This window comes from Ornithorhynchus anatinus, chromosome 1 (genome assembly GCF_004115215.2).
Source record: "Ornithorhynchus anatinus isolate Pmale09 chromosome 1, mOrnAna1.pri.v4, whole genome shotgun sequence".
In the NCBI taxonomy this organism is placed as follows: Eukaryota; Metazoa; Chordata; class Mammalia; order Monotremata; family Ornithorhynchidae; genus Ornithorhynchus; species Ornithorhynchus anatinus.
The window spans coordinates 174,712,317-174,739,829 of record NC_041728.1 but is presented as its reverse complement, the minus strand read 5'-3'; the positions used below and the strand labels follow the sequence as shown (position 1 = coordinate 174,739,829).

Genomic DNA, 27,513 nt, shown 5'->3' with positions numbered 1-27,513 from the left:
CTATGTACCAGGCACTGTTCTAAGCGCTGGGGTAGATACAAGGTAATCAGGTTGTCCCACATAGGGCTCGCAGTCTTCATCCCCATTTTACAGATGAGATAACTGAAGCACAGAGAAGTTAAGTGACTTGTCCAAGGTCACACAACTGACAAGCGGTGGAGCCGAGATTAGAACCCGTGACCTCTGACTCCTAAGTTGGTGCTCTTTCCACTGAGCCACGCTGCTTCTCAAATGGCAGGGAAAAGGGAGACCGATAGTTCAACTCTCCCTCATGGCTCTAAATGTACAACAGCTTCTCCTGTAAGTTTCTTCCAGGCAGAGAGTAAGTCTGCCAACTTTCATTCAATAGTATTTATTGAGCGCTTACTATGTGCAGAGCACTGTACTAACTGCTTGGAATGTACAATTTGGCAACAGATAGAGACAATCCCTGCCCAGTGAGGGGCTTGCAGTCTAATCGAGATGCAGCTTGACCTTGTGGATAGAGTATGGGCCTGGGAATCAAAAGGACCTGGGTTCTAATCCTTACCCAAACATCTGTCTTCTGTGTGAACTTGTGCTAATCACTCAACTTCTCTCTGCCTCAAGTTACCTCCTCTGTAAAATAGGTATTGAGACAGTGAACACCATGTGGGACTTGACTGTGTTTAACTTATCTTGAATCTAACTGAGCACTTTGTGCAGGGTCTGGCACATAGTAGGTGCTTAGCAAATTCCAAAAAACCCACCACAAAACAAAACAAAAAAAACCCCTCCCTTATATTTCATTTTCCTACACAGTAAGTTTTTAATAAACCTCCCCTCCCAGTCCCACAGCACTTATTTACTTATTTATATTTATATCAATGTCCATCTCCCCCTCTGGACCATAAGCTCACTGTGACCAGGGAATATGTCTGTTTATTTTTATATCGTACTCTCCGAAGCATTTAGTACAGTGCTATGCACACAGTAAGAGCTCAATAAGTATGATTGAATGAATTAATGAATAATTGCTGCTTGTGCCAGGGTGCTACAACATAGCAGCTAAAAGACAGCTAATACCCAAGTTGTTGAAATGTTTCTGATTTGGGGGAACAGATTCCCCCCCCCCCACAGACACTCTCACAGAGAGCCAACTAGTGGTTCTTTCCTTGAGTACGTTGCACTCGTGAGAAATAAAAAGTCCTTCTTTGCATCAAGCTGCGTCAATAAAAAGTCATGCATGGTTCAACATGGCTCAAGGTCTACGATGGACTGCAAAAGGAGTAAAAATCATTTTAATAGTCTGTGAGCCATCCTGTCACTGCTGGTTTGTGGCTCATTCTTTACAAAAAAATATGTCAATGTATTTGGTTGCCCAGTCAGGGAAAGAAATAAAAATCCTTTCCATCCAGATGTAGTCTTTTCAGGAGTATGTATTTGTGTGTGTGTGTGTGTGTGCGTGTGTGTGTATTTTCCTTCAAGTATCTTCTCCATTCAGCAACTGTCTCTGTTTTATTCCTTACAACTCATCGTGAAGCTTTTCCCTGGAGAAAGATGGCTTTTCCAATCACATCCACTCTCACGTTCTCAGAATAATCTCTAAATTTAGCAATTCTCTCTGAATACCCTTTTTTTCAATATAGTTATTCACCTGGGGAAGATGAGAGAAGCATTTTAGTTCCTGGGCAAAAGTGAAAAGTTATGCTCAGTGTTAGAATTTATTTCAGACAAGTGTTTGTAGGAAAATGCAAATATTGAAATCCCTCGCCAGCTCAACACTCTGTTCTTGAAGGGAAATTATCTTGGATTCTTCAAACCAAAGTCGTTATGGAGATCCATTTTCCCGTTTGTTCTAGTGTCCTGATTCCACCTGCAACTCGCAACATCAGGATTTACTGCTGCTCCATTTTGCCTGAATAGACTTGTGTACTGCTCAAACCTTCCCACATTCTCTTCAATCGCCCTCCAGAGCCAAATGACAAAACAAATGGTGATTATTTTAATAAGTCTGAATGCTGGAAATATGATCAATAAGCCATCCCCAAATAGGATTCCAAGACACATTTTAGTCAAACATCTTGGCTCAAATCTTTCCTTGCACACAAAAGTGGAAATGGAAGTGAAGTTCTCCATTTTCTAGAGGTTTCCTAGGCTTCTTCTTGGACTTGTGGATTGTCACTGTTTCCAACAAGACTGCTCAGTGCAACAGCTGCAAATATTCTTTTGTTTTTCTTTTGAACGGTATTTGTTATGGGCTATGTGCCAGGCACTGTACTAAAATCAGGTAGATTCAAGATAACCCGGTTGGACACAGTCTGCGTCCTTCATGGAGATGACAGTGTTAATCCCCATTTTAATAATAATAATATAGCATTTGTTGAGCACTTACTATGTGTCTAGCACTCTACTAAGCACTGGGGTGGATACAAGCAAATCGGGTTGGAAGCAGTCCTTGAGCCATGAGAAGCTCACAGTCTCAATCTGCATTTTACAGATGAGGTAACTGAGGCACAGAAAAGTGAAGTGACTTACCCAAGGTCACAGAGAAGACAAGTGGAGGATCTGGGATTAGAACCCATGACCATCTGACTCCCAGGCCCGTACTCTATCCATTATGCCATGATGCATTTTACAGTAGGAAAGGGAAGCAGCATGGCTTAGTGGACAGAGTGCGGGCTTGGGAGTCAGAGATCATGGATTCTAATCCCAGCTCCACCATTTGTCTGCTATATGACCTTGGGCAAGTCACTTCACTTCTTTGGACCTCATTTCCCTCATCTGTAAAATGGGGATTAAGACTGTGAACCCCATGTGGGACAACCTGATTATCTTGTATGTACCATAGGGCTTAGAATAGTGCTTGAAACAGAGTAAGTGCTGAATAAATATCATCATTATTATTATTATTACAGATGAAGTAACTGAGGCACAGAGAAGTTAAATGACTTGAAGTCACACAGCTGGGATTAGAACAATAATAATAATAGTAATATTAATAATAATAATAATGCTGGTATTTGTTAAGCGCTTACTATGTGCACTGTTCTAAGCACTGGGGTAGAATCAGGGTAATCAAGTTGTCCCACATGAGGCTCACAGTCTTCATCCCCATTTTACAGATGAGGAAACTGAGGCACAGAGAAGTTAAGTGACTTGCCCACAGTCACACAGCTGACAAGTGGAGGAGCTGGGATTCGAACCCATTACCTCCCACTCCCATGCCCAGGCTCTTTCCACTGAGCTACGCTGCTCCTCTAAATTACTTCTCTATATTACTGTATTATACTTTCCCAAATGCTTAGTACAGTGCTCTGCAAACTGCAAGCACTCAACAAATGCTACTGAACGTATGAATGCATTTTACAGATGAGGTAACTGAGGCCCAAAGAAGTGAAGTTATATGCCCAAGGTCACATAGCTGACAAATGGTGGACCCGGCCTTAGATCCCATGACCTTTTGACTTTCAGACGTGTGCTCCATCCATCCTGATTTATCCACGGCACAAGAAGCTTTCACCTTCCAAGCGGAAATGCTATTCTTTCAGGAACAACTGATGTGTTCAGGAGAGTATTGCCACTAATAATGGGCGTTCAATTTACGTCTGATAATTCCAAAAGTTGGTGATGGATTTACATTTCTCAAGATGAAGCCGCCATAGAAAATTTATGCAACCGCAAAAACTAGACTCTTCCTATTGTACCACAAATTGAAGTACTTCTTTGTTGTTCTAATAACCACGGATTACAGTATTACAAACCTGATGGCCAATTACATGAGAAGTTTTGTGGCTGCACTTTTGAATCAGCTGATGATAATGATTAATAATGACAATTAGGTATTTATTAAGCACTCACTATGAGCTAAAAGATGTTTTAAGTGCTGAAGTAGGTACAAATTAATCAGATTGGACACAATCCCTGACTCACATGGGGCTCATGGTCCAGTTAGGAAGTAGAATAGGTATTAATTTTTTCTGCTGCTGCCGGAAATCCAGGTATCAGACCTACCTCATCCACCTCAAGTTCATCCTTGTGTGCTTTAATTCTGCTCTCTCCTCTGCCCTGAAAAAATTATTACTCTATCGTTACTGATTCTCATTTCCATTCCCTTTGCCAGTTGTTCTAGAAGTTTAACTCAACCACTGGTATTTCTTGATTGCTTACTTTGTGCAGAGCATTGTACTAAGCATGGAGTAGTTGATAGAGCACGTGCCTGGGAGTCAGAAGCTGTGGGTTCTAATCCTGGCTCTGCCACTTGTCTGCTGTGTGATACTGGGCAAGTCACTTCACTTCTCTGGGCCTCAGTTTCCTCATATGCCTAATGGGGATTAAGACTGTGAGGCCCATGTGGAACAGCGACTGTATTCAACCTGATTAGCTTGTATCCACCCCAGCACTTAGTACAGTGTCCGGCACACAGTAAGCACTTAATGAATACCACTTGGGAGAGTATGGTCCTCTAGATTGTGAGCTCACTGTGGGCAAGGATTGTCACTCCTTATTGTATTTTCCCCAAGTGCTCTGCACACCATAATTATGTAATAAATATGACTGAATGAATACAACAGAATCAGCAGACATGTTCCCTGCTCATAATGACATTACAGTCTAGAGCTGATATGGCTTAGAGTGTTGGGAAATGCTTATAGTGTTGGAAAATTGATCAGGGAAGGTTTTATTGGAGGGGGTGGAATTTTAGGAGGCTTTGAAGAGGGAGAGAGCTGTGGTCTGTCTGATGTGTGATAGAGTAATGGCTGTTGGAAAACTACCTGAGTAGACAGATTGCTCTGTCGAGTGGCACAGGGGAGAAAAGTGGTGTTCCATGGTCAGGGATTTGTGGAAGATCAGAAGACAAAATAATCTTAAAAAGAGCAACAGGCCCTACAAGCAATAGCACATCATCACAACTAGAAACTGACTTTATATGAACTCCATATGGAGTGCATTGTCAATCACACACTGGTCTTCTCAGCCAGTACTTATGGGTAGGATCTAATGTTCAGTAGCATCATCTTTGAAAACCAGTGGAAAGCTGCAGTGTATAATTTAACTATTCTGCCTTCTGCCTCTCTCCATTTCAATCTTTACTTCACTCTGCTGCCTGGATGGTTTTTCAACGAAACCATTCAGTCCATGTTTCCCCACTCCTCAAGAATCAATCAATTGTATTTGTGGAACACTTACTATATGCAGAGCCTCCTCAAACTCCCTTTCCCCCTGCCTCTGCCATCTCTTGCCCCTAATCACCTGGCCATGTACTTTATTGAGAATATTGAAACCATCAGGAGCGATTGCCCTAAAATCTTCCCTGCTCTTCTCAGAGTCCCTCCCTCTGATTGCCCCTTCTTCAACTCTCCCATCTTTCCCAGTAGTATCTCTAGGGGAAATCTCCCGTCTTTTCTCAAAATCCACCCCCTCCATCTGTACCTCTGGCCTCTTCCCTTCACACCTTATCAAAGTACTTGCCCCCTCCTTTTTCCCCTCTCTGACCACCATCTTCAAATGTTTGCTCTCCACTGGTTTTCCCCCCACTCTTTTCAAGCATTTTCATGCTTCCTCGATCCTAAAAATACCCTCTTTTGCCCCCATGGCTCCCTCGAGTTATCATCCTAACTGCCTCCTCCCATTCCTCCTTTAACTGTTGGAGTTCCTCAAGGATCAGTTCTTGGCCCTCTTCTGTTCTCCATTTACACTCACTCCCTCGGTGAACTCATCCGCTCTCACGGCTTTGACTACCATCTCTACGCAGATGACACGCAGATCTACATCTCCGCCCCTGTCCTCTCCCCCTCGCTTCAGGCTCGCATCTCCTCCTGCCTCTGGGACGTCTCCACCTGGATGTCGGCCCGCCACCTAAAACTCAACATGAGCAAGACTGAGGACCTCATCTTCCCTCCCAAACCCGGTCCTCTCCCAGACTTCCCTATCACCGTGGATGGCACGACCATCCTTCCCGTCTCTCAGGCCCGCAATCTCAGTGTCATCTCGTTCACCCCACACATCCTATCCGTTACCAAGACCTGCCGGTTTCACCTCTACAATATCGCCAAGATCCGCCCTTTCCTCTCCACCCAAACGGCTACCTTACTGTTACAGGCTCTCGTTATATCCCAGCTAGACTACTGTGTCAGCCTTCTCTCTGACCTCCCTTCCTCCTCTCTCGCCCCACTCCGGTCTATTCTTCACTCCACTGCCCGGCTCATCTTCCTGCAGAAACGATCTGGGCATGTCACTCCCCTTCTTAAACAACTCCAGTGGTTGCCTATCAACCTCCGCTCCAAACAAAAACTCCTCACTCTAGGCTTCAAAGCTCTCCATCACCTTGCCCCTTCCTACCTCACCTCCCTTCTCTCTTTCTACCGCCCACCCCGCACGCTCCGCTCCTCCGCCGCCCACCTCCTCACCATCCCTCGGTCTTGCCCATCCCGCCGTCGACCCCCGGGCCACGTCCTCCCGCGGTCCTGGAACGCCCTCCCTCCTCACCTCCGCCAAACTGATTCTCTTCCCCTCTTCAAAACCCTACTTAAAACTCACCTCCTCCAAGAGGCCTTCCCAGACTGAGCTCCTCTTCTCCCTCTACTCCCTCTGCCACCCCCCTTTACCTCTCCGCAGCTAAACCCCCTTTTTCCCCTTTTTCCTGTGCTCCTCCACCTCTCCCTTTCCATCCCCTCAGCACTGTACTCGTCCGCTCAACTGTATATATTTTCGTTACCCTATTTATTTTGTTAATGAATTGTACATCGCCTTGATTCTATTTAGTTGCCATTGTTTTTATGAGATGTTCTTCCCCTCGACTCTATTTATTGCTATTGTTCTTGTCTGTCCATCTCCCCCGATTAGACTGTAAGCCCGTCAAACGGCAGGGACTGTCTCTATCTGTTGCCGACTTGTTCATCCCAAGCGCTTAGTACAGTGCTCTGCACATAGTAAGCGCTCAATAAATACTATTGAATGAATTCCTCTCCTAGCTTCTTGAGTTGTCTACACCCACTGCCTCTCCTTCTCCAATTCTCTCCTTGACACCCTCCCACTTTGCTCCACCCATATAATTGCCATCACAAAGATTACCAATGATCTCCATCTTTCCAAATTCAATGGCCCCTACTTCATCCTTATCTTTCTCTACCTCTCAGCTGCCTTAGAAACTGAGGGCCACCCCCTTTTCCTGGAAACATTATCCAATCTTGTCTTCACTGACCACTCTGCTCTACCCATATAATTGCCCTCTCAAAGAACATCAATGATCTCCTTCTTTCCAAATTCAATGGCCACTACTTCATCCTTATTTTACCTCTCAGCTGCCTTAGAAACTGAGGGCCACCCCCTTTGCCTGAAAACATTATCCAACCTTGTCTTCACTGACCCAGTCCTTTCCCGTTTCTGCTCTTACATTTCTGGCCACTCATTCCCAATCTCTTTATCAGGCTCCTCCTCTCCCTCCCATTCCCTAAATGTAGGAGTTCCTCAAGGCCCAATTCTGGGTCCCCTTCTATTCTCCTTCTACACTCACTCCCTTGGTGAACTCATTCAGTCCCAAGGCTTCAACTACCGCCTCTATGCAAATGATTCCCAAATCTACATCTTCAGTTGGGATCTCTCTCTGTTGTCACACATTTACTTCTGCCTTCAGAACATCTCTATTTGGTTGCCCCGCCAACACACTGAACTTAACATGTCTGAAACAGAAGTCCTCACCTTCCCACCCAATCCCTGTCCTCTCCCTGACTTTCTCATCACTGTAGACAGCACCACTCATTCATTCATTCAGTTGTACTTATTAAGTGCTCACGGTGTGCAGAGCACTCTTCTAAGCATTGGGAAAGTACATTACAACAATAAACAGTGACAATCCCTGTCCACAGTGAACTCACAGTCTAGATTGGGGGAGATAGACATGCAAATAAATGAAATTACAGATATATACATAAGTGCTGTGGGGCTGGGTGGTGGGGGGAAGAGCAAAGGGAGCAGGTCACGGTGACACAGAAGGGAGTGTGAGACGAGGAAAAGTGCAGTTTAGTCTGGGAAGACCTCTTGGAGGAGATGTGCTTTCAATAAGCCTTTGAAGCAAGGGAGAGTAATTGGCGGATTTGAAGAGGGAGGGCGTTTCAATCTAGAGGCTGGATTTGAGCCAGGGGTCAGTGCTGAGACAGGTTAGATTGAAGCCCAGTGAGAATAATTATAATAATGATGGCATTTGTTAAGTGCTTACTATGTGCAAAGCACTGTTCTAAGCGCTGGTACAAGGTGATCAGGTTGTCCCATGGCTCACAGTCTTAAGCCCCATTTTACATATTGGGTAACTGAGGCCTAGAGAAGTGAAATGACTTGCCCAAAATCACACAACTGACAAGTGGCTGAGCTAGGATTTGAACCCATGACCTCTGACTCCCAAGCCCCGGCTCTTTCCACTAAGCCACGCTGCTTCTCAAGGTTAGCACTAGAGTAGTGAAACGTGCAGGCTGGGTTGTAGAAGGAGAGAAGCAAGGTGAGGTAGGAGGTCTTTAAAGAGCTTTAAAGCCAATGGTGAGAAGTTTTTATTAGTTACGGAGGTAGATGGGCAACCACTGGAGATTTTTGAGGAGGGGGGTGATATGTCTGTAACCTGAGCATCATCCTCAACTCATGTTTCTCATTCAACCCATGTATTAAGTAAATCCTGTCAGTTTAACCTCCAGAACATCACTAAAATCTTCCCTTCTCCATATGAACTGCTACCTTGTGAATCCAAGCTCTTACTCTATCCTGCCTTGACGACTGCATCAGCCTCTTTGCTGACCTCCCCTGGCTCCCCAACTTCAGTACATTCTTCAGCCTGTTGCCTGGATCATTTTTCTACAAAACTATTCAGTCCATTATTCCCCACTCCTAAAGAGCCACCAATGAATGTCCATCCACTTCTACATCAAGCAGAAACATTTTACCATAGGCTTTAAAGTACTCAATCAGTTCCCCCCTTCCTACCTTACCCTCTTTCTTACTGCAACCCAGCCCTCACACTTCACTCCTCTAATGCCAACCTACTCACTTTACCTCAATCTCAGCTGTCTCACTACCAACCTCTTGCCCTTGTCCTGCCTCTGGCCTGGAACGCCCTTCCTCTTCATCGTTGACAATCAACCTCCCCATTTTCAAAGACTTTTGAAAAACACATCTCATCCAAGAGGTGTTTCCTGACTAAGCCCTCATTTCCTCTTTTCCCACTCCTTTTTGTATCACCCTGGTGCTTGAATGTGCTTCCTTTATTCACCCAACCCTCAGCCCCACAGGACTTATCCACATATCCATAATTTGTTATTCCTATTAATGTCTGTCTCTCCCTCTAATGTGGACAGGGAATATGTCTACCAACTCTGTTATATTATACTCTCCCAAGTACTTAGTACAGTGCTGAGCACACAGTAAATGCTGTAGAAATACAGTTGATTAACTACATCTCTATTTTACAGATGAGAAAACTGAGGCACAGAAAAGGTAAGTGATTGTCCAAGGTCATACAGAAGCAGAGCCAGGATTAGAACCCAGAATCTCTGACTCCAAGTCTTGTGGTCTCATGCTCTTACATCTGGGTAAGTATCCATGATTGAAGCTTCTCTAAAGAAAGTAACTTTCATCTCCCCATATTATAAGAAAAGCAGAATGGAATCACAGCTCCAGCACTTACCCTCGTGCCAAGAAACAACGTGGCTAATGGAAAAGGATGCACTTTGGGAATGAGGAGATCCCGATTCCAGTCCTGGCTCTGCCATTTGCCTGCCATGTGACCTTGAGAAAGTCACTTAGCCTCTCTGTGCCTTGGTTACTCAATTTCTAAAGTGGAGATTAAGACTGTGACCCTCCATGTGGATCAGGGACTGTGTCCAACCTGAATATCTTGTATCTCCCCCAGTGTTCAGTACAGTCCCTGACACATAGTAAGAGCTAACAAATACCATAAAAAAAAAGGGGGTTGGGAGGGAACTTTCTCTTTACTTACCCTACTGGTCCTCCTGCAGTCCTCCCATCACCTCATCCCTCACCTCCTGCCCCCCATTCGAAGGATGTCATGGGTCCTTCCCCCTGCCCTGCTCTGCCATTACCTTGACTCTATCCCCCTAGCTATGCCATCCCTTTAGCCCTCAAACCATGGGAATCCTCAAAACAGAGAAGAGGAGACAGGAGTGTAATCTCTTATTATTAGTGGAAGTCTTATCACCATCATTATTATTACTTTTATCAAATTGGCATAGCTAGTCACATAATCCACCAAACTCTATATGATATTACTGTGTTTTCTTATGCTCCCTTTTTATCTGGTAGAAGCAGTTTACCATCAGGTAACTCATTTTATCCTCACAGTAACTGGGCAAGTTAGGGGAGAGGCAGGAATAATCATTCTCTAGCAAGAGAACGAGGGGAAGGCCTTTTGTGTGCCCAAAGCCAACAGACAGGGCTATGGATTCTGCACTGACCTTTGCAGTCATGCACCTGCTCAGTCTTAATAATGGTTAATGTCAGTCTTGACATTAACCATCAGTACTGTCTTCTTAGAATATGAAGGGCAACTACATTCATACATATATACATACAAATGTTTGTAATAATCATGATTACAATAATAATAAAGATGGTAATAAAAATTGCGGTATTTCTTAAGCACTTACTATGTGCCAAGCACTTTACTAAGCACTGGGGTAGAAAGGAAGTAATCAGGTCAGGCATTTTCCCCGTCCCACTTAGGATTTGCATTCAGTCATTCGATCCATCAATGAACCAATGGAGTTTATAATAATGATAATTTTGGTAGTTGTTAAGCACTTACTATGTGTCAGGCACTGTTCTAAGCACGGGGGTACATACTAGGTAATCAGGTTGAACACAGTCCCTGTCCCACATGGGGCTCACAGGTTCAATCCCCATTTTACAAGATGAGGTAACTGAGGCCCAGAGAAGTAGTGAGGAGACTCATCCAAGGTCACAGACCAGTCAAGTGGGAGAGGCTGGATTAGAATCCATGACCTTCTGATTCCCAGGTCCGTACTCTAGCCATGCTCCATGCTGTGTTTGCAGTGTGCAGAGCACACAGTGTGTGGGGGGGAGGTTGGGGGGTGGGGGATGTGCGCATTGGCGCACTGAGGTCCCAGAAGATTAGGTGGTTACCCCAGGTTATCCAGCCACTTAGAGGTACAGCCAGGACTAGAATCTAGGTCTTTGACCTCCCAGTCCATTCATTCATTCCATTCAATAGCATTTATTGAGCACTTACTATGTGCAGAGCACTGTACTAAGCGCTTGGAATGAACAAGTCGGCAACAGATAGAGACAGTCCCTGCCGTTTGACGGGCTTACAGTCTAATCGGGGGAGATGGACAGACGAGAACAATGGCGATAAATAGAGTCAAGGGGAAGAACATCTCCTAAAAACAATGGCAACTAAATAGAATCAAGGCGATGTACATTTCATTAACAAAATAAATAGGGTAATGAAAATATATACAGTTGAGCGGACGAGTACAGTGCTGAGGGGATGGGAAGGGAGAGGGGGAGGAGCAGAGGGAAAGGGGGAAAAGAGGGTTTAGCTGTGGAGAGGTGGGGGGGGGGGTGGTAGAGGGAGTAGAGGGAGAAGGGGAGCTCAGTCTGGGAAGGCCTCTTGGAAGAGGTGAGTTTTAAGTAGGGTTTTGAAGAGGGGAAGAGAATCAGTTTGGCGGAGGTGAGGAGGGAGGGCGTTCCAGGACCGCAGGAGGACGTGGCCCAAGGGTCGACGGAGGGATAGGCGAGACCGAGGGACGGTGAGGAGGTGGGCGGCAGAGGAGCAGAGTGGGGCTCCGGGGTGGGCGGTAGAAAGAGAGAAGGGAGGTGAGGTAGGAAGGGGCAAGGTGATGTAGAGCCTTGAAGCCTAGAGTGAGGAGTTTTTGTTTGGAGCGGAGGTTGATAGGCAACCACTGGAGTTGTTTAAGAAGGGGAGTGACATGCCCAGATTGTTTCTGCAGGAAGATGAGCCGTCCCAATCCCTTGCCCTCCCCACCGATCCTGCTGTTTCCCATTTAATAATGATTGACTACATCGTAGTTCGTTAGATCTCAGCAGACGGAATCGGAATAAGGGAATTTCGGGAGACAATTTTTCTCCATCAACAAAGTACCCTTACGTAAATTCCATCCTGAGAGCCCCCCAAGCTCCCTGAACATCACCACATGATAAGGGCTACTTCAAGAAGCAGTGTGGCTCAGTGGAAATAGCCCGGGCTTAGGAGTCAGAGGTCGTGGGTTCAAATCCCGGTTCTGCTACTTGTCAGCTGTGTGACTTTGGGCAAGTCACTTAACCTCTCAGTGCCTCAGTTACCTCATCTGGAAAATGGGGATTAAAACTGTGAGCACCACGTGGGACAACCTGATTACCCTGTATCTACCCCAGTGCTTAGAATAGTGCTCGGCACATAGTAAGCGCTTAATAATTACCAACATTATTACTACTATTATTATTCAGGAATGAGACAAGCAAGATGTCACATTGGAGCATTGTGGCTTTACAAGAACCTCCATTGGTCATCCATCCACTCTACATCAAACAGAAACACCTTACCTTTGGCTTAAAAGTGCTCAGTCAGTCAGTGAGTCAGTCAGTCATATTTACTGAGCTTCACTGTGGGCAGAGCCCCATATTAAGCACTTGGGAGAGTACAGTATACCAATAAACAGACATGTTCCCTGACCACAACGAGCTTACAGTCAGTTTACCCCCTCCTACTGTACCTCACTGATCTCCTACTACCATCCAGCCTGCATGTTCCTCTCCTCTAACTCCAGTTTACTCACGGTGCCCCATTCTCTTCTATCTTGTCGCCAACCCCTTCCCATGTCCTCACTCTAGCCTGGAACTTCCTCCCCCTCCAAATATGCTAGACCACCACGATCCCCACCTTCAAAGCCTGCTTAAGGTCACAAATCCTCCAAGAAGCCTTCCCTGATTAAGCCCATTTCCCTCTCCATTCACTAATTCAATAGTATTTATTGAGCGCTTACTATGTGCAGAGCACTGTACTAAGCGCTTGGGATGAACAAGTCGGCAACAGATAGAGACAGTCCCTGCCGTTTGACGGGCTCTCCCTTCTGGGTCATCTTTAAATTTGGATCTGAGGTCTCCGGGCATTTGATTTTTATCCCACTATCAATCCTTCAACACTTATGTATATAACTCTAATGTATTATAAACTTATTTATTTATATTAATGTTTGTTCTCCCCTCTAGACTGAAGGGTGATTGTGGCCAGGGAACATGTCCACCAACTCTGTTGTGTTGAACTTTCCTAAGCACTTTACTACAGTGCTCTGTACACAGGAAGCACTCTATAGGTACCACTGATCGATGGATTAACTGACTGGATATAGACATATGTGATTATCCCACATGGGTCACCGACTAAGCTGCCGATCACAAAGCACCAAACTGCCTAGAACTCCCTTCCCAGATCACATTCTCCTCCATGGTTCAATCCATCAATTGTATTTATTGAGTGCTTATTGTCTGCAGAGCACTGCAAATATAGAAATTACGGATTTGTAAATAAGTGATGAGGGGCTGAGGGTGGAGTGAATACCCCATGCCCAAAGGGTGTAAACCAAATGCATAGATGGTGCAGAAGGGAGAGGTCTTAATCAGGGGACGTCTCTTAGAGATGTGACTTTAATAAGACTTTGAAAGTGGGTATAATGGTGTTCTGGAGTCTATAGAGGGGAAGGGAAGGGAGTTCCAGGCCATGGCTCTGCAGCTAAAGAAGGACTTCTCAATTTTGAAGTCATTTATCGGGCATTCCAGGGGGAATCAAGGCATTTCAGCCTTTTTGTGGTCTTTCTGGCCGAAGATCACATGCCGAGGGAGGTGGGAAGGGCACGATGTCATTCTTTTCCAGGCCCCTCTATAGTCACTGTCAGTTCAACTGGTATGACCTTTGTGTTAGGAGAACCCGCTTATCTGCCAATCCAGGGTAGGGGGGGCGCTTCCTTAAGCTTGCCTCTATATCCTAGTTGTTTCTATGTCCTTTTGTATGTTGCAGATAATCTCCATCTGTTTCTTTCCTGATGGCTGTTTTCCCATTGACTGAAAAAAATATCCAGGCCCTGCTATTTTTATCTTCCTTGCCCCTGTTCCAACGTATCCAGCAGAGCAGAACTCTCACCATCTATAAAGCACTACTGAAACCACATCTCCTCCAGGAAGCCTTCTCTAAATTCTCATTCCACCCACACTATTTTCCCTTCCTACTACTTCTTCCAAGCATTAGTCAGTCAATCGTATTTATTGAGTGCTCTCTGTGTGCACAGCACTATACTAAATGCTTGGGAGAGTCCAATACAACAATATAGTAGATACATTCCCTGCCCACAATGAGCTTACAGTCTTGAGGGGGAGACAGACAATAATAAAGAAAAAATTAAGCACTTAGTTGCCCTCTCCATCCCCACCACCACAGGACTTATGTACCTAGCCTTAGACTTGACTCTTTCCCTTACCTGTCATTCCTGTCCTCTCCCTGACTTTCCCATCACTGTGAATGGCACCTCCATCCTTCCCATCTCACAAGCCCACAACCTTGGTGTCATCCTTGACTCTGCTCTCTGTTTCACCCCACACATCCAATCCGCGGTCTCACCTTCACAACAGCGCCAAGATCCGCCCTTTCCTCTCCATCCAAACTGCTCCCTTGCTGGTATAAGCTCTCATAATATCTCGTCTGGATTACTGCATCAGCAGTAATCTGATCTCCCATCCTCCTGCCTCTCCCTGCTTCAGTCTATACTTAACTCTGCTGCCCGGATTATCAATCTACAGAACCGCTCTGGGCATGTCACCCCCCTCCTCAATAACCTCCAGTGGCTGCCTATCAACCTTCGCATGAAGCAAAAACTCCTCACTCTTGGCTTCAAAGCTCTCCATCACCTTGCCCCCTCCTACCTCACCTCCCTTCTCTCTTTCTATTGCCCACCCTGTACACTCCACTCCTCTGCCACTAACCTCCTCACTGGGCCTCATTCTCGCCTGTCCCGTCGACCCCTGGCCCATGTCCTTCCACTAACCTGGAATGCCCTCCCTCCCTACATCTGCTAAACTAACTCTCTTCCCCTCTTCAAAGCCCTACGGAGAGCTCACTTGCTCCAGGAGGCCTTCCCAGATCGAGTCCTCCCTTTCACTCTGCCCCTCCTCCCGTTCCAAATCTCCCTACTCCCTCCCTCTGCTCTACCCCCTTCCCCTCCCCACAGCATTTGTGTCTATTTATATGTATTATTTATTACTCTATTCATTTTATTAATGTTGTGTATATATCTATGATTCTATTTATTTTGATGGCATTGTTACCTGACTACTTGTTTTGCTTTGTTGTCTGTTTCCCTCTTTTATACTGTGAGCCCATTGTTGGGCAGGGATTGTCTCTATCTGTTGCTGAATTGTACATTCCAAGTACTTAGTACAGTGCTCTCCACACAGTAAGCGCTCAATAAATATGATTGAATGAATGAATTCATTTTAATGTCCATTTCCCCCGCTAGACAGTGTTCCTTGAGGGCAGGAATACATAACTGAATTGTACTCACCCAAGCACTTAGTGCAGTTCTCTGCATAAAAGCACTCAATAAATGTCATTTATTGAATAATTGACTTGTTATCGCCTACCCTCTCAAATTCCTCCTTCCCCAAAACATCCCAAACCTTACGAGGAAATAGTCCCAACATCACTTAATAATAATAATGTTAGTATTTGTTAAGCGCTTACTATGTGCCGAGCACTGTTCTAAGCGCTGGGGTAGACACAGGGGAATCAGGTTGTCCCACGTGGGGCTCACAGTCTTAATCCCCATTTTACAGATGAGGGAACTGAGGCACAGAGAAGTTAAGTGACTTGCCCACAGTCACACAGCCGACAAGTGGCAGAGCTGGGATTCGAACTCATGAGCCCTGACTCCAAAGCCCGTGCTCTTTCCACTGAGCCACGCTGCTTCAGTTTTAATACTAGATGGAAATTTACCTTAATTTGACACGTTTGATAAAACTATTATTACCTAGCTTACATTCTCATTTCAGCGGAGTAATCAATCAATCAATAGTAGTTATTGACTGTATATTATGTGCAGAGCACTGTACTAAGGGCTAGGGAGAGTACAGAGCAACAGAATTAGCAGACACATTCCCTGCCCATATCAAGCTTACAGTACAGAGTTGGAGACAGGCATAATATAAATACGTAATTTATAACATATCATCTAAAGATATGTATATATAACTAATAGGGGGTTGATGGTGGAAAGAATATCAAATTTCCAAAAGTCACAGATCTGAGTGCAAGTGTACATTTAGATTTCTGAAGAGAAATTATCTTTTGAGTAATGAATGCATGCCTCTATTTAAAAAATAGAGTCTTAACTTCTGCTTGTTGGTTGGAAAAAAAGTTGCTTTGGGCTTGAGCTGTTTCCAATAGGTTTCTAGAAAAATTGAGCTGTGACATTTCCCAAACCAACAACCTGCCACACTGCTTAGGAGTGCTGTTCTACTCCACTTACCTGGCATGTGCAACGTTCTGAGATGCGGCCTAATGATTACTTCCAAGTGAACTGTTATTCTATACTAAACGTGCAGATATAAAAATATCTATATACTTATATAGTTGTGTGTGTGTGTGTGTGCGTGTGTGTATTTCTGAGTTGGCTGTGATACTGTTGAAGGATCAGAGCAAAAGGATATAGAAAATGAGACTTATGTTTATATATGATTATCTCAGCAATTAGCCATGATGGAAAATAAAATGTATTGCAATTTAATGATGCTTTGCAAAAAATATATGGTTTTTAAAGCTTTTGAAGAGAAACAGTCTGTTTACTTTTTTTCAATATGTAATGAATTCTTCTTTAATGTATCATTTCATTAGAGATGAGTAAACATCACTGGGGAAAACTGCAAGAAGCTGAAGATTGCATGGGGTGTTTGTTTATTAATTAAGGACTCCCAACCTATCTCTCTCACCCTGATCTTCTAACCAACCTGCAATCCTGCCTCTCTGTCCTTGGAAATCTCCATTTGGATTTACAAATTTGATCTGTCCAAAACCAAAATACTCATTCTCACTCTTATGGCTCCTCTTCTTCCTCCTAACTTTCTTATCTCAGTCTTTAACACATCATCCTAGAAGCCAGCGCTCATCCTTGATTGCTGGCTCATCATTATCATCATCAGTGGTATTTATTGAGCACTTACTGTGTACAGAGTATTGTACTAAGCAATGGGGAGAGTACAATATAACAGAGTAGGTAGACACAGTCCTGACCAATTATGAGCTGACAATCTAGTGGGTCTGACATATTAAAATGAATAAAAGATGTATCATATATGAATTATAACGTGTGAGACATTAATATAAGTGATTTATAATTTATAAATTATAATACATTCATTCATTCTATCATATTTATTGAGTGCTTACTGTGTGCAGAACACAGTACACAGCTCTTGGGAGAGTGCAGTAACACAATAAGCAGACACATTCCCTGCCCAGAATGAGCTTAGAGTCTAGTGGGCGGGAGGCAGACATCAATACCTGCAAATAAAATTACAGGTACGTATCTAAGTGCTGTGGGGCTGGGAGGGGGGAAGAGCAAAGGGAACATGTCAGGGTGATGAAGTAGGGAGTAGGAGATGAGTAAAAGGTGGGGTTTAGTCTGGGAAGGCTTGTTGGAGGAGGTTTATCTTCAATAAGGCTTTGAAGATGGGGAGAGTAATTGACTTTCAGATTTGAGGAGGGAGGGCATTCCAGGCCGGAGGCAGGATGGGGGCTAGGGGTCGGTGGAAAGATTGGTGAGATCAAGGCACAGTGAAAAGGCTAGCACTAGAAGAGGGAAGTATGCGGGCTGAGTTGTGGAAGGAAAGTAGCCAGGTGACATAGGAGTGGGCAAGGTGGTAGATTGCTTTAAAGCCAATGGTGAAGAGTTTTTGTTTGATGCAGAGGTGGATGGGTAACCACTGGAGTTTTTGGAGAAGTGGGGTGATATGTCCTGAACATTTTTTGTTGAAAAATGATCTGGGCAGCAGAGTGAAGGATAGACTGGAGTGGGGAGAGACAGGAGGCTGGGAGGTCAGTAAGGAGGCTGACGCAGTAAACTAAGCGGGATTGGATGAGTGATTTTATTAAGGTCGTAGCAGTTTGGGTTGAGAGGAAAGGGAAGATTTTAGGAATGTTGTGAAGGTGGGATCGACAGGATTTAGTGATGGACTGAATAAGCGGGCTGAATGAGAGAGAGAAAACTCAAGGATAATGCCAAGGTTATGGGCTTGTGACAGGAAGGATGGTGATGCCGTCTACAGTGATGAGAAAGTCAGGGGAAGATGTGGCCTAATAATAATGATGATAATAATAATGGTATTTTTTAAGCGCTTACTATGTGCCAAGCACTGTTCTAAATGCTGGGGTATATACAAGGTAATCAAGTTGTCCCACGTGGGTCTTAGAGTCTTAATCCCCATTTTCCAGGTGACATAACTGAGGCAGAGAGAAGCAAAGTGGCTTGCCCTAGGTCAAACAGCAGACAAGTGGCAGAACCGGAATTAGAACCCACATCCTCTGACTCCCAAGCCAGTTCTCTTTCCACTAAGCCATGCTGCTGGGAAGCACTTATATACTTGTATTTAAATATATGTTCAACTGTGCTCTCCCAAATGTTCAGTACAGCGCTCACCAAACAATAAGTGCTCAGTAACCATCACTGATTGATATACGTATTTACGCCCATCCTCATTATGTGTTGGCAGCGTGGCTCAGTGGAAAGTGCACGGTCTTGGGAGTCAGAGGTCATGGGTTCTAATCCTGGCTCTGCCACTTGTCAGCTGTCTGACTTTGGGCAAGTCACTTAACTTCTCTGGGCCTCAGGTAACTCATCTGTAAAATGGGGATGAAGACTATGAGCCCCATGACGGACAACTTGATCATCTTATATCCCCCCAGCGCTTAGAAGAGTGGTTTGCACATAGTAAGCGCTTAACAAATACCAAAACTAATTAATTTTCACTAGCTGTGGATTCGATTATTAATTTTGATTTTGATTACTCTGTAAAAACTTTTCTATTCTTCCCCATTAGAGTGTAACCTCCTTTCAGAAAAAAAATATGTCATTTGCTTGTCTTGTATTGCCAAAGACCTAGTGCAATGCATTGTATAGTGAGTACTTAATAAGTAACATTTCTTCTAGACTTATTACTACTAAAATAGACTCTCTTTTTCCACAGAGAATGAAGTCTTGGAGAAGAGAACCAAGAACGAAAGGATGTGGGGGTGCTACCTCATCCTTGAGTAAATGACAAAGGCACTTTCAAAGTTTCTAAAGTTACATTCTGTTTCAGTTCACAACATATTGTCTTCAGCTTAGGAAGACTAAACTTCTTTATGGCCTTTTATGGTGAGGGAAAGGAACACAGGAAATTTAAAGGAAGCCTGGGGGCAGGGAAGGGATTACTTGATCACCAGGCAGAGTCACCAAGGATTGTTGATGGATCCAATCTATTTCCAATCAAGTTAAAATGGGTCTCCGACTGTGGAATCACTTGGATTCAAGAGAAATTAATTAATGGAGTTCTATTTCTCATCTATCATTGACTGATCTCATTCTGGGTCATTTTGGTAAAAATAGGGCTCCCAACTTAAATTCAGGAATGAATCTCCCATATATAATGTCCTTATAATGAGAAGCAGCGTGGCTTAGTGGCAGGAGCAAGGGCTTGGGAGTCAGAGGTCATGGGTTCTTATCCCACCACTGCCACGTGTCACCTGTGTAACTTTGGGCAAGTCACCTCACTTCTCTGTGCCTCAGTTACCACATCTGTAAAATGGGGATTAAGACTGTGAGCCCCAAGTGGGACAACCTGTATTACCTTGTATCTACCCCAGCACTTAGAACAGTGCTCAGCACATAGTAAGTGCTTAACAAGTATCATTATTATTATTATTATCAATCAACCATATTTATTGAGCACTTTCTATGTGCAGAGAGCTTCCCGTTGTGGGCAGGGATTGTCTCTCTTTATTGCTGAATAGTATTTTCCAAGTGCTTAGTAGAGTGCTCTGCACACAGTAAGCACTCAATAAATACGATTGAATAAATGAATGACTGTACTGACTGCCTGGGAGAGCATGATATAACAGAATTAAACTGATGTGTTCCCTTCCCATAATGAGCTTACAGTCCAGAGAAGAAATTGCACTCCAATCTGAAAGATGTCAATTTAAGATGCAGTTTTCAGGAACAAACTATGTCTTTAACCTGAGCCCTCTGGGAATGTGTCTGTTATATTGTTATGTCGTACTCTCTCAATCACTTAGAATAGTGTTCTCCACATAGTAAGTGCTCAATAAATATCAATGATTGTCTATAATTCATTTTAATTGTCATTTTGGGGGCTTAGTATGTATTCTTGAGATTTACCAATGAAGAGAATTGTTTTTCCTATAGCATATTCTTTGGTTTTAACCCATCTTTAAAATTCCTGCCCTTTTAAATCATTTTGAGAGCTAATTAGCCTGCAAGTCATTTTCAAACTACTCTGCAAAGTAAGGTATATCCTTGTATAACAGTCTTATTCTGCTGTGCACTTCTAGACCCTCATGAACAGGAATCATATCTACCTACTCTATTCAACTGGACTCTCATTAGTGCTTACCTTAGTACCGTGCTCTGTACTAACTGACCCTTATCGACACCCATGTCTATTTCACTCACCAGTTGTTCCGGGAATTTAACTCCCTCCTCAGGATCTCTGTCCCTCAGGCTCCCCAATCCCTTATCCCCAATGACCTGATCACCTATTTTATTAAGAAGTTTGATACTATCAGGTGTGAGCTCTCTAAAATCATTCCTGCCTCTCTTCAGTCCCTCCCCCTCCGTGGCCCTCTTCAATTCTCCCATCCTTCCCAGTAGTATCTCTTGAGAAGATTTCATGCTTCCTCTCAAAAGCCATCCCCTCCACCTGCACATCTGACCCCATTCCTTTGCATCTTATCAACTCTCGCCCCCTCTCTTCTTCCCTCTCTAACAGCCATCTACAACAGTTAGCTCTCCAAAGGCTTCTTCTCCACTACTTTCAAATGTGCCCATGACTTTCTTATCCTTAAAAAAAACCCCTCCCTTGATCCTATGGCTCCCTCCAGTTATCACCCATCTCTCTCCTACCTTTCCTCTCCAAACTCCTTGAGCGAAATGTCTACACCTGCTATTTCAAAGTCCTCTCCTCAAATTCTCTCCTTGATCCCCTCTGATGTGGCTTCTGTTCCCTTCACTCCACAGAAACCACCCTCGCTAAGGTCACCAGTGATCTTCTTGCCACATTCAACAACCTCTACTCCATCCTAATCTTCCTCGACCTCTAAGCTGCCTTTGACATGGTGGACCAGCCTCTTCTCCTGGAAACATCATCCACCCTTGGTTTCACTGACTCTGTCCTCTCCTGGCATTCCTCTTATCCATCTGACCATTCATTCTCAGTCTCCTTCAAGAGCTCCTTCTCCGCCTCCCACCTCCTAACTGTGGGGTGTCCCTCAAGGTTCGGTTCTGGCATCCACTCCCTTGGAGAACTCACTCAGTCCCATGGTTTCAACTACCACCTGAATGCAGATGATACACAAATATACGTCTCCTACCCTGATCTCTCTCCCTCTCTGCAATCTGGCATCTCCTCTTGCCTTCAAAACATCTCTACTTGCATGTCCTCCCATCACCTCAAGCTTAAAATATTCAAAATAGAACTCCTAATCTTCCCACTCAAGCACTGTCCTCCCCCTGAATTTCCCATCACACTTTACACAGCACCACCATCCTTCCTGTCTCACAAGCCAATAATCTTGGTGTTATCCTTGACTCTTCTCATTCAACCCACATATTTAATCCATCATGAAATCCTGTCGTTCCCACATTCACAACATAGTTAAAATCCTCCCTTTCCTCTCCAGCCAAACTGCTATCACATTAGTACAATCACTCATCCTATCCTGCCTAGAGTACTGCATCAGCCTCCTTGCTGACCTCCCAGCCCTCTGGGTCTCCCCATTCCAGTCTATACTTCACTCTGCTGATGGGATCATTCTTCTATAAAAACATTCAAGATATGTCACCCTACTCCTCAAAAAACTCCAGTGGTTGCCCATCCACCTCCGCATCAAACAGAAACTCCTCACCATTGGCTTTAAAACACTCCACCATCTTGCCCCCTCCTATCCCAACTCGATACTCTCCTCCTACAAACCAGCCTGCACACTTTGTTCCTCTAGTGCTAACTGTTTCACTGTGCCTTGGTCTCTCCTGTCTCATCACCAACCCCTGTCTCATGTCCTGCTTCTGGCCTGGAACACCTTCCCTCATCAAATCCGAGAGACAATTACTCCCCGCCCCTGTCCTCTTCCCCTCCCTTCAGGCTCACATCTCCTCCTGCCTCCAGGACGTCTCCACCTGGATGTTGGCCCGCCACCTAAAACTCAACATGAGCAAGACTGAGCTCCTCATCTTCCCTCCCAAACCCGGTCCTCTCCGAGACTTCCCGATCACCGTGGATGGCACCACCATCCTTCCCATCTCTCGGGCCCGCGATCTCGGTGTCATCCTTGACTCGTCTCTCTCGTTCACCCCACGCATCCTATCCGTTACTGAGACCTGCCGGTTTCACCTTTACAATATCTCCAAGATCCGCCCTTTCCTCTCCACCCAGACGGCTACCTTACTGCTACAGGCTCTCGTTATATCCCGGCTAGACTACTGTGTCAGCCTTCTCTCTGACCTCCCTTCCTCCTCTCTCGCCCCGCTCCGGTCTATTCTTCACTCCGCTGCCGGGCTCATCTTCCTGCAGAAATGATCTGGGCATGTCACTCCCCTTCTTAAACAACTCCAGTGGTTGCCTATCAACCTCCGCTCCAAACAAAAACTCCTCACTCTAGGCTTCGAGGCTCTCCATCACCTTGCCCCTTCCTACCTCTCCTCCCTTCTCTCTTTCTACCACCCACCCCGCACGCTCCGCTCCTCTGCCGCCCACCTCCTCGCTGTCCCTTGGTCTCGCCTATCCCGCCGTCGACCCCTGGGCCACGTCCTCCCGCGGTCCTGGAACGCCCTCCCTCCTCACCTCCGCCAAACTGATTCTCTTCCCCTCTTCAAAACCCTACTTAAAACTCACCTCCTCCAAGAGGCCTTCCCAGACTGAGCTCCTCTTCTCCCTCTACTCCCTCTACCAACCCCCCTTCACCTCTCTGCAGCTTAACCCTCTTTTCCCCCCATTTCCCTCTGCTCCCCCCCCCCCCACTTCCCATCCCCTCAGCACTGTACTCGTCTGCTCAACTGTATATATTTTCATTACCCTATTTATTTTGTTAATGAAATGTACATCGCCTTGATTCTATTTAGTTGCCATTGTTTTTTCGAGATGTTCTTCCCCTCGACTCTATTTATTGCCATTGTTCTCGTCTGTCCGTCTCCCCCCATTAGACTGTAAGCCCGTCAAATGGCAGGGACTGTCTCTATCTGTTGCCGACTTGTTCATTCCAAGCGCTTAGTACAGTGCTCTGCACATAGTAAGTGCTCTATAAATACTATTGAATGAATGAATGAATTACTCTCCCCACCTTCATAGCCTTATTGAAGGCACATCTCCCCCAGAGGCCTTCCCAAACTAAGTACCCCCTGTCCTCTCCTCCCATTCCCTTCTGTGTTGTCCTGACTTGCTGTCTTTGTTTTTCCACTCCTCCCAGCCCCACAGCACTTATGCACCTATCTGTCATTCATTAATTTATTTGTATAGATGCCTGTCTCCTCACCTCCATACTATAAACTCATTGTGGGCAGGCAGTATGTCTGTTCATTGTTGTATTGTTCTCTCCCAAGAGCTTAGTACAGTGCTCTGCACACAGTAAGCACTCAACAAATGATTGAATGAATAATAATAAAGATGTTCTAAGCACTGGGGTAAATACAAGTGCCACGTGGGGTTCACAGGCTTCATCCCCATTTTACAGATGAGGTAACTGAGGCATCCAGAAGTTAAGTAACTTGCCCAAAGTCACCCAGCTGACAAGTGGCAGAGGTGGGATAAATCAATACTCTGTACACAGTAAGAATTCAATGACTATCATTGATTGATCGATGCTAAAGAGCTAGTTGAAGTAAATTTAAAAGGCAGATTTCCTTCCCAGACAAGGCAGTAAAATTCCAACTTGCTTATTTAGAAAATGATTTAATACTCTACCAGTCTTGATCTTCAATACAACATGTTGACCGAAGTAGAAAATAGAAAGCTGTCGACTGACCAAATCAAAAAGCACATATTATAGACAAAACCATTCATTTACAGCTAACTAAATATCAAATATCAGGGCAGAATCACAAACAAGGCAGTCCTGGATCAAAGTCAGTCTTAGAGTATCATAATCAGTCAGTCAGTCGCATTTATGGATCACTTACTATATGCAGAGCACTGTGCTAAGCACTTGGGAGCGTACAATATACCAGCAATTATCAAACAGTTGGGTTGGGCGGAGCAGGTGAAGAGAATGAGTAGCAGTCACATATGTGACATCAGGCACTAATCAATAAATCATATTTATTGAACACTTAGGTGCAGACCACTGTACTAAGCCCTTGGAAGAGTAGAATATAACAGATTTGGTAGAAATGTTTCAAGCCCAAAGCGAGCTTTCAGTCTAGAGGGGGATACAGACATTAATATAAGTAAGTAAATTACAGATATGTACATAGGTTCAGTGCGGCTGAGGGAGGGGTGAATAGAGGGTGCAAATTTAAGTGCTAAAGGTGACAAAGAAGGGTGCGGGATCAGAGGAAATGAGGACTCAGTCGGGAAGGCCTCTTGGAGGAGATGTGCTTTTAATTAGCCTTCGGAGGTGGGGGGAAATCTGTTGGCTATGAAGAGAGAGGGCATTCCAGGCGAGAGGCATGATGAGGGCAAGAGGTAGGTGATGAGAGAGATGGGATCGAGGTTCAGTGAGTTGGGTGCCATTAGAGGAGCGACATATGCAGGTGGGGATGTAGTAGAACAGCAGAGAGGTTAAGTAGGAGGGGGTGAGGTGCTGCTGTTCAGCGACCTGAATTTGGGAGACGGAGACCAAAGTGGGCAGCTGAACCTTTTCAAGGTGACGATAAAACAAAGCCTCAGAAAATACTACCTCCCAGCTGAACACTGGGACTAGCATGGCTCACTGAATTCAAGAAAGGAGAGACGTTTTTCTGGTTGAAGCTTGGTAGGGGTCATAAAACAAGAAAACCAAAAGATAAACAGTGTCAGTTCCTGCTAAAAAGATACATGAAAGCACAGGGTCTGTCTTCATGGGTGCACAGTCAAGTTCGGGCCTCTGCATCCTGCATAACCTCAACTACTTATGCACCTATAGATTAAGACCATTTGATAATGATAATAATAATGATAATAATGTTATTTTTTAAGTGCTTACTATGTTTCATGGAAATGGAGTGGATGCAAGCAAATTGATTTAATAATAATGTTGGTATTTGTTAAGCGCTTACTATGTGCAGAGCACTGTTCTAAGCACTGGGGTAGATACAGGGTAATCAGGTTGTCCCACGTGAGGCTCGCAGTCTTCATCCCCATTTTACAGATGAGGTAACTGAGGTACAGAGAAGTTAAGTGACTTGCCCACAGTCACACAACTGAAAAGCAGCAGAGCCGGAATTCAAACCCATGACCTCTGACTCCCAAGTCCGGGCTCTTTCCACTGAGCCACGCTGCTTCTCTCTTTTAGACATAGTACCTGTCCCATGTGGGGCTCCCAGTCTCAATCCTCATTTTACAAATGAGATAACTGAGGCACAAAGAAGCAAGGTGACTTGCCCAAGGTCACACGGTAGGCAAGTGGCAGAGCTGGGATTAGAACCTATGACCTTCTGAGTCCCAGGCCCAGGGTAATAATAATAATAATGTTGGTATTTGTTAAGCGCTTACTATGTGCCGAGCACTGTTCTAAGCGCTGGGGTAGACATAGGGGAATCAGGTTGTCCCACGTGGGGCTCACAGTCTTAATCCCCATTTTACAGATGAGGGAACTGAGGCACAGAGAAGTGAAGTGACTTGCCCACAGTCACACAGCCGACAAGTGGCAGAGCTGGGATTCGCCACTATGCAATGTTGCTTCTCATTTTTTGATCTGTCTACTTGTCTATCACTATTGGTGATACTCTATTTTGACTATCCCTAAGGATTCATTATCCTTTTGGATTCTGTTTCCCACCTTGCATTATTAAACAACGGGCTTTGCCAAAAATCACCTTATCAGGATAGGAAGTCCAAAACCGAATAATCTATCTGACCCATCAGGAGAAATGACAGGACGCAGCCAATGACTCACCCTCTCAGCCAGCCAAGCAGTCAGTCATGGTCCAAGGATATTCCTCAGGGTCAGTCATGCTGAACTAGATCCAGTGTCTAGGGATACATGTAAAAGAATTGAAACAGTTCCTGAGCATAAGAAGCTTACAGCATAATAGGGGAGACAGCCGAGCATTCAGTTAATTAACCCAAATTTCTGGGTTAGAGCTTTTGGAGCAGGCTTCTAGAGCTTTGCTCCCAGAGGTGAGTTCAGCTTTTCTGGACCAACTCCCTTTATCTTCTGATCGCCAAAGATCACCTTTTAGAAAAATTGTTGGTCTTGTAAGTTTCCTCTGAAATCCTGGTAATTCTGGAAACCCCAGGGTAAAGTAAGACATAGCGGGGTAAAGTAACATAATAATAGTGGTATTTGTTAAGCGCTTACTATGTGCCTGGTGCCATACTGAGTGCTGGGATGGATACAAGTAAATTAGGTGGGACACAGTCCTACCTGTCCCATGTGGGGCTCCCAGTCTCAATCCTCATTTAACAGATCAGATAACCGAGGCCCAGAGAAGTTAAGTGTCTTGCCCAGTGTCACACAGCAGACAAGTGGCAGAGCTGGGATTAGAACTCATAATTTCCTGACTCCCAGACACGTGCTCTATCCACTACACCACGCTCCTTCGGCAACATCAGATCCAGTGCATTTTTAAATGAGATTTGTTACCATTTACCATGTTCAGGACACTATACTAAGCTCTGAGTTAGCTATAAAATCATCAAGTTGGATACAGTCCATGTCCCACAGTCTTAATCCCCATTTTACAGGTGGGGCAACTGAGGCAGAGAAAAGTGAAGCAACTTGCCCAAGGTCTCACAGGCAACATGTGGCAGATCCGGGTTTAGAAGCCAGGTTCTCTGATTCCCAGGCCCATGCTCTTTCTCTGAGACAATCCACCAACTGCCAGGATGGTGGGAGAGAAAGTGCTCTAGCAGTAGGGAATTTGCTCTCTTAGGACAGGACAGGATGCAGGGAAAAACAGATTTTCCCTAAAAATAAATATAATAAAATGAATACCATTTATTTTTAGGGATAATGTGATCTGTAAAATGAGGATTGAGATTGTGAGTCCCAAGTGGGACAGAGCCTGTATCCAACCTGGAGGGATTTACTTACATCCAGCCCAAAATGCATCCGGGAGTTAGATGGGTGGTTGTTAC

General features: G+C 44.7%; 1 long non-coding RNA gene across 1 annotated transcript; it reads right to left on the bottom strand.

The window, feature by feature from the left end:
• Positions 1-1,318: 1,318 nt before the first annotated feature.
• Positions 1,319-27,513, bottom strand: LOC114812859. The gene is made up of 3 exons (XR_003760473.1): positions 27,470-27,513; positions 26,330-26,406; positions 1,319-1,615 (listed from the first exon to the last, which is right to left on the bottom strand). It is a non-coding gene; the product is annotated as an uncharacterized LOC114812859 (long non-coding RNA).